This window comes from Dermacentor silvarum, chromosome 7 (assembly GCF_013339745.2).
Source record: "Dermacentor silvarum isolate Dsil-2018 chromosome 7, BIME_Dsil_1.4, whole genome shotgun sequence".
Classification (NCBI taxonomy): domain Eukaryota; kingdom Metazoa; phylum Arthropoda; class Arachnida; order Ixodida; family Ixodidae; genus Dermacentor; species Dermacentor silvarum.
This window is the reverse complement of record NC_051160.1, coordinates 180692580-180706497: the sequence shown is the minus strand read 5'-3', so window position 1 is coordinate 180706497 and position 13918 is coordinate 180692580.

The following is a 13918-nucleotide window of genomic DNA, read 5'->3' as shown; positions in this document are numbered from 1 at the left end:
TGGTGGCCAGATGTAGGCTCGTTGTGGCAAGCGAAAAGAATATCGTCCCGCAAGTCTTTGGGGACTACTAGGAGGTAGGCTCGGTCATTCGGGCGGGCGTTCTTCTTGTACAGCACATTGTCTCGTAGACAGAAGGACGTCAAGACGCGACGTAGATGGTGTGGTATGGTTGTTTGACGGCCCTCTAAGTGGTCGATTAGAGGTCGAATTTCAGCGTCGTCACGCTGCCATCTGACCAAGTCCGACGTAGTAAGGGCGCCCAGGAAGCCGTCGTCGTCCTCTGACCGTCGACTGACAGATTCGGCGGGAGCACGCGACAACGTGTCGGCGTCTTCGTGCTTGCGGCCAGACTTATAAACTATAGTGACGTCAAATTCTTGTAGCCGCAAGCTCCACCGTGCCAGTCGTCATGAAGGATCGCGTATGTTCGCCAACCAACATAGAGCATGGTGGTCTGTCACCACTTTGAAGGGGCGGCTGTAGAGATAAGGGCGAAACTTCGTGATCGACCAGACGACCGCGAGACACTCTTTTTCCGCTCGCTGTCCCGCCTCGGCACGGGACAGCGAGCGGCTAGCATAAGCAATTACTCTTTCAATGCCGTCTTGACGTTGGACGAGTGCTGCGCCAAGGCCGATGTTACTGGCGTCAGTATGCACCTCGGTGTCAGCCTCTTCGTCGAAATGTGCCAGGCGAGTCAGGGGTTCGCATGCAGTCATCAAATGACTGCATGCGTTGTCGTAGGTCAGCGAAGGCCGTCTGTTGCTCATGCGTGCAGGTAAATGGCGTGTCATCCCTTGTAAGGCGAGTCAGGGGTTCCGCAATCTTCGAGAAGTTGTCGATGAAGCGGCGATAATACGCACACAAGCCCAGGATGCGTCGGACGGCCTTCTTGTCGGCAGGAGGAGGAAAAGCTGCTACAGCGGCAAGTTTGTCGGGATCGGGTCGAACTCCTTTGGCGCTGACGACGTGTCCAAGAAACTTGAGCTCTTCATAACCGAAGTGGCACTTTTCTGGTTTAAGCGTGAGATCAGCTGATTGGAGCGCTTCTAGCACATGCCGCAGGCGATGAAGATGTTGCTCAAATGTTTCAGAAAAGACAACTTCGTCGTCAAGATACACAAGGCAAGTCTGCCACTTCAATCCAGCGAGGACAGTATCCATCATTCGCTGGAAAGTAGCTGGGGCTGAACACAAACCGAAAGGGAGCACTCGAAATTCGTAAAGGCCGTCGGGGGTCACAAAGGCAGTCTTCTCGCGGTCTCGTTCGTCTATCTCGATCTGCCAGTATCCACTTTTCAAGTCGAGTGACGAAAAGTACTGGGCACGCCGCGGTCGATCTAACGAGTCGTCGATACGTGGCAGTGGGTACACGTCCTTTTTAGTTACGTTGTTGAGCTTCCGGTAGTCGACGCAAAAGCGTAGCGTTCCGTCTTTCTTTTTGACAAGAACGACCGGAGACGACCATGAGCTGTTGGAAGGTTCGATCACGCCATCTTCAAGCATCTCTTGTACTTGCGTACGAATAGCTTCGCGCTCCTTTGCCGACACGCGGTAGGGCTGCTGGCGTATCGGGCGTGCGTCGTCGCATGTGATGATCCTGTGCCTAGTGACTGAAGTCTGGCGCACCTTAGACGAGCTTGCGAAGCATGCCCTGAATTCAAGCAAGAGCTCGTGCAGTGCTGCCTGTTTGTCTTGAGACAACTCTGAATTAATGTCGACGTTGCCCAGTGCCTTGTCAGCCATCCTCACTGGTTCAGGGGCAAAACATTCAGCAACGTGTTCTATTTCTTCGGCAAACGCTATCGAAGTACCGCGGAAAAGGTGTCGATGCTCGTTACTAAAGTTGGTGACTAGTAACTTATATCGGCCAGAGTGGCAAGATGGGCTTGTTGGTTGATCATGAAGGCTGTATATCAGCGCTTAGTAAGGACGAGGACAAAGAAGGAGACGAACGGACACACATGCACCTTTATATCGGCCATCACGAAGCTGTAGCACACTTCTGGCCGCACAAACACCTTGCGTCAGTAGATACGCTAAGTTACTTTCTGCGACCACTCCACCTTCGCGCAATCCACCGCACATCACTTCGACTAGAACACTGGCTCGTGGAGGAAGCGTAACACTTTCGGCGGAAACACGTAGCGCGTCGTCACGTCGTTTGTCGGCGTTTGTGTCGATTGCTTGGTCGGCTGAGAACGTGGCTACACCTCCACGTAAGTCAATAACAGCGCCGTATTCCTGCAGGAAGTCAACTCCGAGAATGACGTCGCGGGAGCATTCGCGTAGGACAAGGCAATTAGCCACGACTGTCGATCCTCGAATCCGAACTCTTGTCGTGCAGGTTCCCAGTGGAGTAACGACGTGACCACCAGCCGTACGAATCTGCGAACCATGCCAAGGTGTAATTACTTTCTTCAGAAACGTCGCCATCTTCCCGCTTAATATAGAATAGTCCGCTCCGGTATCCACTAAAGCGCTAACCGCATAACTGTCAATCACCACAGGTAAGTCGAGCGAAAGCCGGTCATTCCGTTCAGCTGCAGTTGATGTCGGTCCGCTACCCTTCGTTACTCGCGTCGATCGGAGGTCTTCAGCGCGTCGACTGCCAGCGGCCTCACCCCCAAAGGTCGCTGGAGTTAGTTTTCCCGGCGGGGACTTGGCGACCGTCTGCTAGAATATATACCGCTGAGGCGATGGTGAAAATCGCCTTGGCGACGGCGAGCGCGACTGCCGCCCGGTAGGCGGTGGCATGCGTTGTTGAGCCAGATAATCTTCAATATCCCGAGGTCGTTGGCCCAGTCGGGGTGGTGGAGAGTAGGCGGAAAAGCCCCGCAACCCAAGGCGTCGGTATGGGCACTGGCGGTACAAATGATCTGCCTCACCACAGTGGAAGCACAGAGGACGGCGATCCGGAGTGCGCCAAACATCTGACTTCCGAGGGGACATGCGTCGATCGTCGGCTTAATGTACTGGTTGCTCCTGCGGAAGCACAACCGGAGGAGCGGCATGGTGAAACGGTGGAGGCGTGCGTCGTTCCTCGATGTACGGCACCGGTTGGGCTGGTGGAAGTGCAACCGGATGAACGGCCTGGACAAACAGCGGCGGGGACGAAGCAGGCTGTCTCAACACTTCTGCGCAGGTCGCACGGTGGTGTACAGAAGGTACAGGCGCGGTGTTAGCAAAAGGAAAGTTGGACCGGAGCGCTTGGTTCACTTCATCTTTTACAACACTCGCAATGGAGCTCACCGTGGCTTGTGGCGTGCCATAAACCTTCATTATTTCTTCGCGCACAACGGTGCGGATGAGTTCGCGAAGGTTGCCATTATTGTTTCCAATGGCCGTCAAAATGTCTGTACTCGCGTTCACTTGCCGATCATAAAAGTTCGAGCGATGCTGAAGCATCTTTTCCATACTTACAGCCTCGGCTAAAAATTCGGCGACAGTCTTAGGAGGATTGCGCACCAGACCAGCGAAGAGCTGCTCCTTCACCCCTCGCATCAGGTGACGCAGCTTCTTGTCCTCGGTCATTCCAGGGTCTGCTCGTCTGAAGAGGCGCGTCATATCTTCGACGAACGCAGTAACGCTTTCGTTGGGAAGCTGGACTCGGGCCTGGATTGCTCGTTCGGCTCGTTCGCGGCGATCGGGACTGGCGTAGGTGTCTAGTAGCTGACGACGGAAGTCGCGCCACGATGTCATTTGCTCCTCACGGTTTTGAAACCATGTGCGCGCGCCATCCTCCAGGCAAAAGTAGACATTCCTACGTTTAGTCGCGTCATCCCATTCGTTGCATTCGGCCACGCGCTCGAAGTCGGTCATCCAGTCTTCGACGTCTTCGAAGACGTCGCCATGGAACGACTTCGGCACCAGTGGATTTTGAAGCGTATACCGATTCGTCACTGCACGTTCCATACCGGTTGGGGTAGTCTGAAGCAGTGCGGTGTCTTCAGTATCTTCAGGAGGCAGTCCCCGGATCGAGCCGTGAGATCAGCTGATTGGAGCGCTTCTAGCACATGCCGCAGGCGATGAAGATGTTGCTCAAATGTTTCAGAAAAGACAACTTCGTCGTCAAGATACACAAGGCAAGTCTGCCACTTCAATCCAGCGAGGACAGTATCCATCATTCGCTGGAAAGTAGCTGGGGCTGAACACAAACCGAAAGGGAGCACTCGAAATTCGTAAAGGCCGTCGGGGGTCAGGAGGCAGTCTTCAGGAGGCAGTCCCCGGATCCTGCGGCTGGTCCGATGGACGGGAGTATCGACTAACACAGGGCTGGTGCTTCCGCTCCCAGGAGGAGTCTTCGGCATGAGTGAGAAGTACCCAGCACCTCCACCACTTTGCCACGCGCCTTCAAAGGGGGCTAACGACGTTTATTTATGAGCAGCTGGGCTCTGGAGAAAATGGCGGCGAGAGCTAACCATCGAGCGGGGCGGTTAGCACGCGCACTTCTTTCTTCTTGCGCCTCTGCGCTTGCCCTATTCCCACTACTACAGGTGACAATATATATATATATATATATATATATATATATATATATATATCGAACCGCCCGCTTTTGAATACCTTCTGCTTTATCAATGTCTTTTTCAGTGAAAGGATACCAAATTATAGATGCGTAATCTAAAAGCGGCAGCACAATTGCGTTAAATGCAAGAAGGCGAATCTCAGGTGTTGTCAGTCTCAAAGCCCGCCTGAGAAAGAAAAACTTTTGATTGGCAGAATTGCACACAGTGTTGATGTGTTTGTTCCATCTAAGATCTTTAGAAATCCACATACCAAGATATTTTATGTTCTCAACCTCAGACAGCAAGACATTACACGCCGAGTACTGGAAGTGCAGATTGCTACGCTTGCACGAAATTTTCATAAATACAGTTTTGTCAAAATTGATAGCCATTTGCCAATCACTACACTATTTCACAACTTTTTCAAAGGCTTCATTTAGTCCTAGTTGGTCACTGACGCTATCTATTTCTGGATACATTACACAATCATCCGCATACAGTCTAATTTTCACGGGAATGTCATTAACGATATTATTAATAAAAACAAGAAACAAAATTGGTCCAAGCACCGGACCCTGTGGAACGCCAGACTCAACGGGAAGCCTACGAGAGGCATGGTTTTTAAATGAAAGATATTGATGTCGGTTTGAAAGATATGCAGATAGCCAAGTAACAATTTTGGCATTACCCAGAGTAACATCTAGTTTGTGGAGTAGCTTTTTGTGGGAAACCTTGTCAAAAGCTTTTGGAAAGTCCACGAATATTGCATCAACCTGCTTACCTAAATTTATTGCCTTAGCGAAATCGTGTACCGTAGTTACCAATTGTGTGAATGTAGAAAAACCGTTTCTGAAGCTATGCTGATGGCATGATAGTATTTTATTATTTGAAAGGAACTCAGTATTTTAGTTATGTATTATATGCTCCAGACGTTTGCATGATGTTGGAATCAACGAAATAGGACGATAGTTCAATACGTGCTGTTTATTACCATTTTTGAAGATAGGTTTCACTGCTGCCGTTCTCTAGTCGATTGGAATCTCGCCTTCATTTAGTGATTTAGAAAACAGTACACTCAGATATTTAGAGACCCATGGCGCATAACGCTTTAAGAATTCATATGACAAAGCATCAGGACTGGGTGGTTTCTTAATATCAAGGTTAAGGAGCATGCTAAATGTTGCATTGTCGTTAATAGTAACGTCAGACATATGGGGGTATGAAGCATGAAAGTATGGCAATGAACCATTGTCATGTGTAAACACAGATCTAAAGTGTAAGTTAAATGAATCTGCTATTACTGCACTATCATCACTCAGAACATCATTTACGACGAAAGTATCATTAATTTGCTTACTGGGAGAAATCAGCCTCCAGAACTTTTCAGGGGATGTTGAAATAAATTTGGGAAGTTTCTCCCCAAAGTAGCGTTGCTTGTCTGATGAAACTTTCATTTGTAGCTCGGAAGAGAGTTCGAAATTTTTAGTAAGCAAAGCGTCCAAGTCTCTTGTGGTACCTCTTTTTGTCTTCAGGCGCTTTAACCGTCTTTTTAATTGCAATGTGTCCCGTGAAATCTAAGGAGATTTCCCTTTTCTTTTCTTTAGCATGCAAGGAACAAAGTGCTTTATGCAATCATTTAGAAGATCTTTAAATTGATTCCACAATGTACGTATGTCTGCGCTGCTGTCCTGGAACGAGTCAAAACTTAACGAAAGCATGTCCAATATGGCGACATCATCTGCGCGCGAGAAGTTGAGCACGGAAATGACATCAACAGACTTGTTCACAGAGACGTCCGAAAAGGTCAACAACACAGCAGCGTGATCGGAAATTCCAGGCAGTACTTCGCACTCTGCTTGCCCCGTAATAGATCCACTTAAGAAAAACAGATCAAGGATGGAGCAGCAGTTACCTATAGTATTCTAGTGAAACTGTCACCTACTTGCCGCAGCTCAAAAGAAAAAAAATCATATCAAACAACCCTTCTTGTAGCTTGTCATTAGAAACATTTAGTGTGAAGGTTGACCAATGTACGTTTGGCATATTGAAGTCTCCGCCCAGAATTAATTGATCACCAGGCTTCACATGAGCAATCAGGTAACTTTGCTAATGAGCAAAGAAATCAAGAGTGGAATTTGGTGGTCGGTAAAGCGCTCCCAATACATACCTAATTGCGCCATGATAAGCTTTACAGAATATTCCCTCGATGTTCGGTATATCTGGCATTCTCAAAAATTTTTAAACGCGCCTTGAACAGTAAAGCAACACCTCCGCCTTTGCTACCTCGATCTTTCCTGTGCACATTGTACCCACGAGGAACAAATTCTTTGTCTTTTATAGAACCACTTAGCCATGTTTCCGTGAGAATAATAATTTCAGGGTTATGAGTCACCAATATTCCCTCAAGTTCTGTGACTTTGATAACAACGCTCCGGCAGTTCACGTTAAGTATATTGACCTCCTGAGGCTTTGGTACAAAACGTCTCTTTTGATTTTTCTTTCGTTGGACACGTGCACCTTTCTTTTCATCCCAGTCAAAGATAACCCCGTCTATGCTCAGTGTATTGTGCACAAGTTTGACTTTCGAGCCATTATTTCTTTCTAGAGTAGAACTGTTCCAAAGCTTCCTTCGAATTTCTCGAACTCTACGCGAGAAATCTTGCAATATTGAAACAGCCGTACCCTTCAATTTGAATGCAGCCTTCAAAATTGTCATTTTTTTCACGATAATCGAGCAACCTAAGCATGACCGGTCGTGCATGGCTAGCATGTTTGTTTCCAATTCTATGGCATCTTTCTATATTTGCCAAAGAAATACCCAATTTACTGTGGAACAAATATTTTACTCTCTCTTCAAGATCCTGAAAAGATTCATTGCGTGGTTCGTCGAGACCGTAAATGTCCAAGTTGTTTCTTCGACTACGATTTTCTAGGTCATCTAGTTTTTCAACAAAGGAGGCTAGAACCGCTCTAACCGTAGACATCTCAGTCTCTATATCCTGGACCCGCTTAATAACTACACTTAAGTTGCTAAGTTGGCGCTCTAAACCATCAACACGATCAGTTATTGAACTAACTTGCTTGCCAATCTCTTTCTGAGATGCCTGTACATCTTGCATAGCTGTTTTCAATGAATTTTGACCGGCAAGACGTCCCATCAATATTTCCTTCTCGGTAGGACCAGGGTTGGCCTCAACGTCGCCACAAAGCAAAATATATACAGGAATATTTTTAAGTCGAGCAAGAAGGCATTCAAGACACAGTGGGCAAGGCAGCAGCAGTAAAACCCTATTATCGTTTCGATAGCAGGCGGTCGGCAAATATCTACTGACCTGGGATAGGTAGAAAAATGGGTTCCTGAGTGTGACTTGGCAGCAGTAGCGAAGATTTTGGAGACAAGCCTTTGTTTGCACTTACTGCAGATTGTCACCGTCCCTGCTGCACTCTCAGCGCCGTGTCAGCATCGCCCCGACTGCCACGTGCCTAACGGAGGACGACTTTCCAAGCTCCAGGTACAAGGCGGCGCTGCTGTCAGCGAGATAACACGATCTGCGGTGTTGGTGCCCTCCACGTCACATCGGCCCGGACTACTTAAAGGCGTCGATTCTGGGAGCCAATCTCACTTGGCAGCAGTAGCGACGATTTTGGAGACAAGCCTAAACCCTTGTTTGCACTTGCTGCAGGTTAATGCCCAACTTTTGTTTCTCACGAGTGGAACTGGTCTGCTTAAAGTCGCTGCTGCTGCCAAGCTTTCATTTCCAAGCTATCATTGCTATTTTCGGTGTGTTTTCCCTTCATTCTTACCAATTGTGGTATCGTGTATGCACGTTTCTTTTTTCCTGTTTATTCTGGTTTTGTACTAAGGCTCAATGGCGAAGGATGTCGGGCGTGTCAGAGAAGAAATGAAAAATGCCTTTGCTAAGCTTAAGAAAGATCTCCGGGAATTTAAATCTTCAAAAGAGTCACTAGAGAGAGAGTTGAGAATGGAAATCCGTGAGCTTAAAACTGAACAAAAAAACGTCACCCAAAGCCTCGAATTTGCCCATGGAACAATCATGGACCTGAAACTTAAGTTAGAAAACGAAGAAGCAAAAGACGGACAGCTCAGAAAGGAAAATTAGGCTCTAAATGCCAAGTGCATAGCGTTGGAGGGTACTGTAGAGGAGGTAAATAATCGTTCAGCAAATGCAGAGCAGTATTCAAGGAACTGCACTCTTGAAATAAAGGGCGTCGAAAAACAAGCAATCGAAAGCGTTCCGGACATCCTATCCAAAATAGGTAGCGTCATTAACGAAACGATAACTGCAAGTGATATCGAAATCTGCCACCGCGTGCCGACTCGGAACAGTGACAATATGAGCATTGTAATTCAATTCAGGTCGCCTGCGAAGTGATATGCAGCCCTAAAAAGCGCAAGGAAGACTAGGTTCACTAATGCTGACATTGGACTTCTCGGCCGGAACCCAATTTATGTGAATGAGCATCTCTGCCCAGCACAAAAAAGGCTTCTCGGAAGGCCATTAAAAAGAAACATGAACAAAAGTGGAAGTCTGTGTGGACTTCCAACGTCAAGATCCTGGCAAAACAAACTGATGACTCAGAAGTTGTGTACATTAACAAGGAGAAGGATCTTGCTAGGATATGCAATACACCTACGTCGGAGTAGCAGCACGTAGTAGTATTTTTTTGGCAATATAAATTACTGCGAGTTTTCCCTCCCAGAATCAATTCAACAGAAGCAGCTCTCTCACAAATCTGTTCTGCATTTTAACGCCCGCGCAGCATCAAACAAAGAAGAATCAATTGTAAATTTTCTTAATCAATTTTCTTTTAAATTTAGGACTATAATGCTCACCGAGACTTGGTACTATGATGGTTGCATTATGCTCCGCCTTGATGGTTATAAGAATTTCTGCACGAATCGCGGTAAGGTTAAACCTTACTGTCCCGACGTGGGAGCCGCCTGCATCATCCTAAGGGTTGATCTTCAGGACCTGAATAAAGTTTATCATACCATACCATACGAATCGCTCAAATCGTAGAGGAGGCGGAGTTTCAATCTATGTCGATGCTGATGTTCAGTGTGTACCTGTTACTGATTTTTGTAAATCAACTGATGCTTATGAATGTCTAACTTTAAGAAGCAACCTCGAAATAATATGCTTCATTTACCGTCCACCAAACGGCGATATTAGGGTTTTCTTTAATTTTGTTGAAATGCTTTTAGAATATGTTCATGCAAACTATTTCCACCTAGCATGTACTGGCGATTTCAATATTAACATCTTAGAGCAGAACACAACCGTGGTAGATTTCCCGACCAAACTTCTTTCCACTGGTTTCACTTACCATATTGAGACAGCAACACCTGTCACCTTGACTACATCAACTGCACTAGACTAAATCATTACAAATTCTGAAACAGTCGTAACAGTCATGAAAGAGTCTCGGTTGATCTGCCTTTTCTAAATCCATATAAAGCATCCGATAATATTTTTTGTCTTTTGAAAAAAATTGTTGCTCTAATTAATATAATTTTTTCAAGTCCTTTTGAAAAAAATATCGCATCGAATATTAGCGACCATTGCCCTGTTTTCATGTTCTACCAGCTACCGGAAGGTCACAAATGCGCAGCTCAATCAATTTTTACCGTCCAATACATATCAGATAGCGCCCTCGAGTCCTTCCAATGCGATATAGCTACACACGACTGGTCGTCGGTCCTCACGAAAATAAAAAAAACGCAGACGACGCCTACTCTGAGTTTATCAATATTTTTGTGAACTTGTAGGCTAAACACTTTCCTTTGAAATCGTTTAGGCCATCTAAAAAGACAAGAAAGCCGTGGGTAACATGCCTCAATGATAAAAAGCAAAAATAACCGTTATCCTGCGTACGCGAACGTTAGATGCACTCAAGACTTTTAAGAAAGCGCGAAACAAATTGAACGCAGAATTTCGCCGATCCAAAAAAGCATATTGCGACCAAAGTTTTTTTGGAATAGCTTTAAAAGGTCCTGAAAGCGCATGGAAAACAATAAATGACGTATTGGTCGGGGGGCTCCAAAACTGCCACTAAATCAAATCACATGTAACAACACAGTGCTGAGTGGCCAAGCAATGGCAGAATATTTCAACCATCACTTCATCAATATTGCCACAGCACAGAACACTTCCATAGGTAAAGTAAGCTTAGCTAGCCGTTCTGTTGAAAGTGTATTCCTTGAACCAACAAATGAGCTAGAAGTACAAGCGACAATTATGAACTTGAAAAACAGCAAGGCATTAGATGCACACAATATTCAAATAAAACCTGCAAAGTATGTACTGCGTCTTCTCCTTCCCGTACTGGTTCACATATTTAACCTAGTCTTGGAAAGTGGGACGTTCTCTAGCGCGATGAAAAAGAGCAAGGTATACTGTACAAAGGCGGTGATAGAAATAAAGTAGATAACTACAGACCAATCAGCGTTATTTCCGTTTTTTCAAAAGAACTTGAAAAAATTATATTAATTAGAGCAACAAATTTTTTCGAAAGACAAAAACATTATCGGATGCTTTATATGGATTTAGAGAAGGCAGATCAACCGAGACCGCATTATTAACCATAAAGGAACATATACTACGCAGTATAGATAAAAACTACTATACTCTAGGTCTTTTCATTGATTTCACAAAAGCATTCGATTGTGTAAACCATATTATTTTATTAGAAAAGCTTTCACTATACGGGATACGCGGTAACGCTCTTGAACTGTTTAAAACCTATTTGACGAACAGAAGTCAGACAGTATCAATAGGTTAAAACCAGTCTTCTTATCTCACAATTAAGACTGGTGCACTGCAAGGCAGCATTTTAGGCCCAATCTTATTTAATACATTCATAAATGACATTCCCGACATAGACACTTCACTTAACTTCGTTATTTACGCTGACGATAGCACTGTTTTATTTTCTGGTCCAGATGCAGTCGTTTTGGCAGGAAAATGCAGCATTTTTCTCGAGAAGTTGTTTTTACTGGTCCCAACAAAATAGACTTGCAGAGAATCCAACTTGAACCAAAATCATTGTGTTCCGCGCAAGAAACAAGCCATTGACGATCAATGACGCCGTTTATTATGCAGGGCAGGAAATCGAATTGTCTACGAACACAAAATACTGGGCGTCACTTTCGAGGCCTCTTTATCTTGGGATACACAAGTGAATGTAATCTGCAAAAAACTGCATCTCATGCATCTGGACTGATGGCACGTTGTCGCACAATTTTTCCGACATCTGTCAAAATTCAAATATATCACGCACTCTTCCAGGCACATATCAACTACTACAGCCTAGTATGGCTAACAACTACTAAGATAAATAATACGAAAATCCACTTATTACAAAAAAAAAGATAGTTCGATACATTGCAAACATTCCGTACTTATCACAGACTGGCGTTGCATTTCAGGCCTATAAGATTATGGCCTCTCATCACATATACAACTTTCGTATCTTGCGCTCGTTCTATTTTTCGGCTAGCTCCTTTCACGAATTCCTTACACACACAGCTTCATTAAAACTCGCACTAAGTAACATATGCACACGAAACACGGACCTGCGGTTTACACCGCGTTTCCGCGCGAACTACAAGTTACAAACTCTGGAACCTAATTTACCTAGTATCTTAAAAAGGTACAAGCATACCATGGGCTTTACTTTGAAACAGCTTAAAGATTATTTCCGAAACATGTAGCCTTATAATACTGGTAACTATCAGGATGCAATTGCAAATTGTACAAGTGGTTCTATTTTCAATCGCGACTAAACTTTTCAAACCTATAATATTGTTCGAAATGGATTTGTTATAAATTTTCTGTTGGTATATCTGTGATCTGTTGGTATATCTGTGATCTGTTGAAGTCTAATCGGTTTATTTGTGTATTGACAATATATACGCGTGTTAGTATATATGTGAGTATATGTGCAAGAATATGTGCATGTCATCTGTATTTGGTATTAATGGTTATGTTTTTTTCCATTAATCTGTTTGATCTCCTGAACGTCACCACTACTAAAAGTTTCTAGGTTGCCCGGGCCCAGTCAAGCTGTAAAAAAACAGCTTTTTGCCCAGGTATCCCTACCAGAAATGTGTATTTTGTTTTCTGGAAAATAAAGCTGTAATGTAATGTAATGTTGCCCCTTTCGCTGCTGCGTTGCCCACTGAAGTAGCACGGTGCTGGCTTCAGTTTTAAGTCCTCTTGCAGGGTCACGTGAGTCGACGTCATCCATGGCTGATCCCGTGGGTACGCTGCGATGCCAAGGCTCGAAATCTTGTTGACGTGCACATGTCACCAGGATCCGATAAGGGGATGTGAAGCTGTCCGATATCTTGATTCCACGAGGCAGCTGCAATGTGGCAGCCCAACAAAAGCTCGCACTTTGTCAACAGAGCCTCAATCTGCAATAGGTAGAACAAGGTGTTCCTGAGCATGTTGCCCATTTCGCTGCTGCGTTGCCCACTGGAGTAGCACGGTGCTGGCTTCAGTTTTAAGTCCTCCTGCAGGGTCACGTGAGTCGATGTCATCCATGGCTGATCCCGTGTGTACGCTGCGATGCCAAGGCTCGAAATCTTGTTGACGTGGCACATGTCACAAGGATCCGATAAGGGGATGTGAAGCTGTCCGATATCTTGATTCCACGAGGCAGCTGCAATGTGGCAGCCCAACAAAAGCTCGCACTTTGTCAACAGAGCCTCAATCTGCAATAGCTGGAACAAGGTGTTCCTGAGCATGTTGCCCATTTCGCTGCTGCGTTGCCCACCTATGCCACACGTTTAGTCAGCCAGATGGCTTCGACGTGACGTGCGCAATGACGCACGCACTAGGCGCACCTTTAGTGAAACACAACCGTGGAGCCGCTGTGGCGTCGGGGAGCACGGTCGTCTCGCGCCCCGGTGGGTGGTGAAAATATTTATTGCCAAATGATTGAAAGCGGGAAAAGCCCCCTTACATGGCACGAGGCAGCCCTTAGGGGGCCGCCTTTATAGAGCAAAGGAGAGCCCTTGGAGGGCTATCCGCTTCAGGGCTGCGGCGATAATCAGGCGCTGTTCTGTAGCAGTGGAGCTGGCCAGGAGATTGTCCCAGAATGATTCCGCCGTGGTTTGGGATGGACGGTGCGGAAAGGTAGGGCATGTGAGGAGGACTTGAAGTAAGTCTCCTGGTTTTCCGCGCAGAGCTTACAGGAGGACAAGAACTGATCGGGGTATCGGGCATGAATGAGAATAGGGTAGGCAGCGGTACGGGTCTGGAGTCAGCGCCACTGGTAGGCTTGGGCTAGGGTTTGGGAGGGAGCAGGCAGTGCGTACCTCGCACCGCCTGCTCCGCCGGGTATCCGCTGGGTATCTCGGTAATGGTAAAGGATGTCTCTGA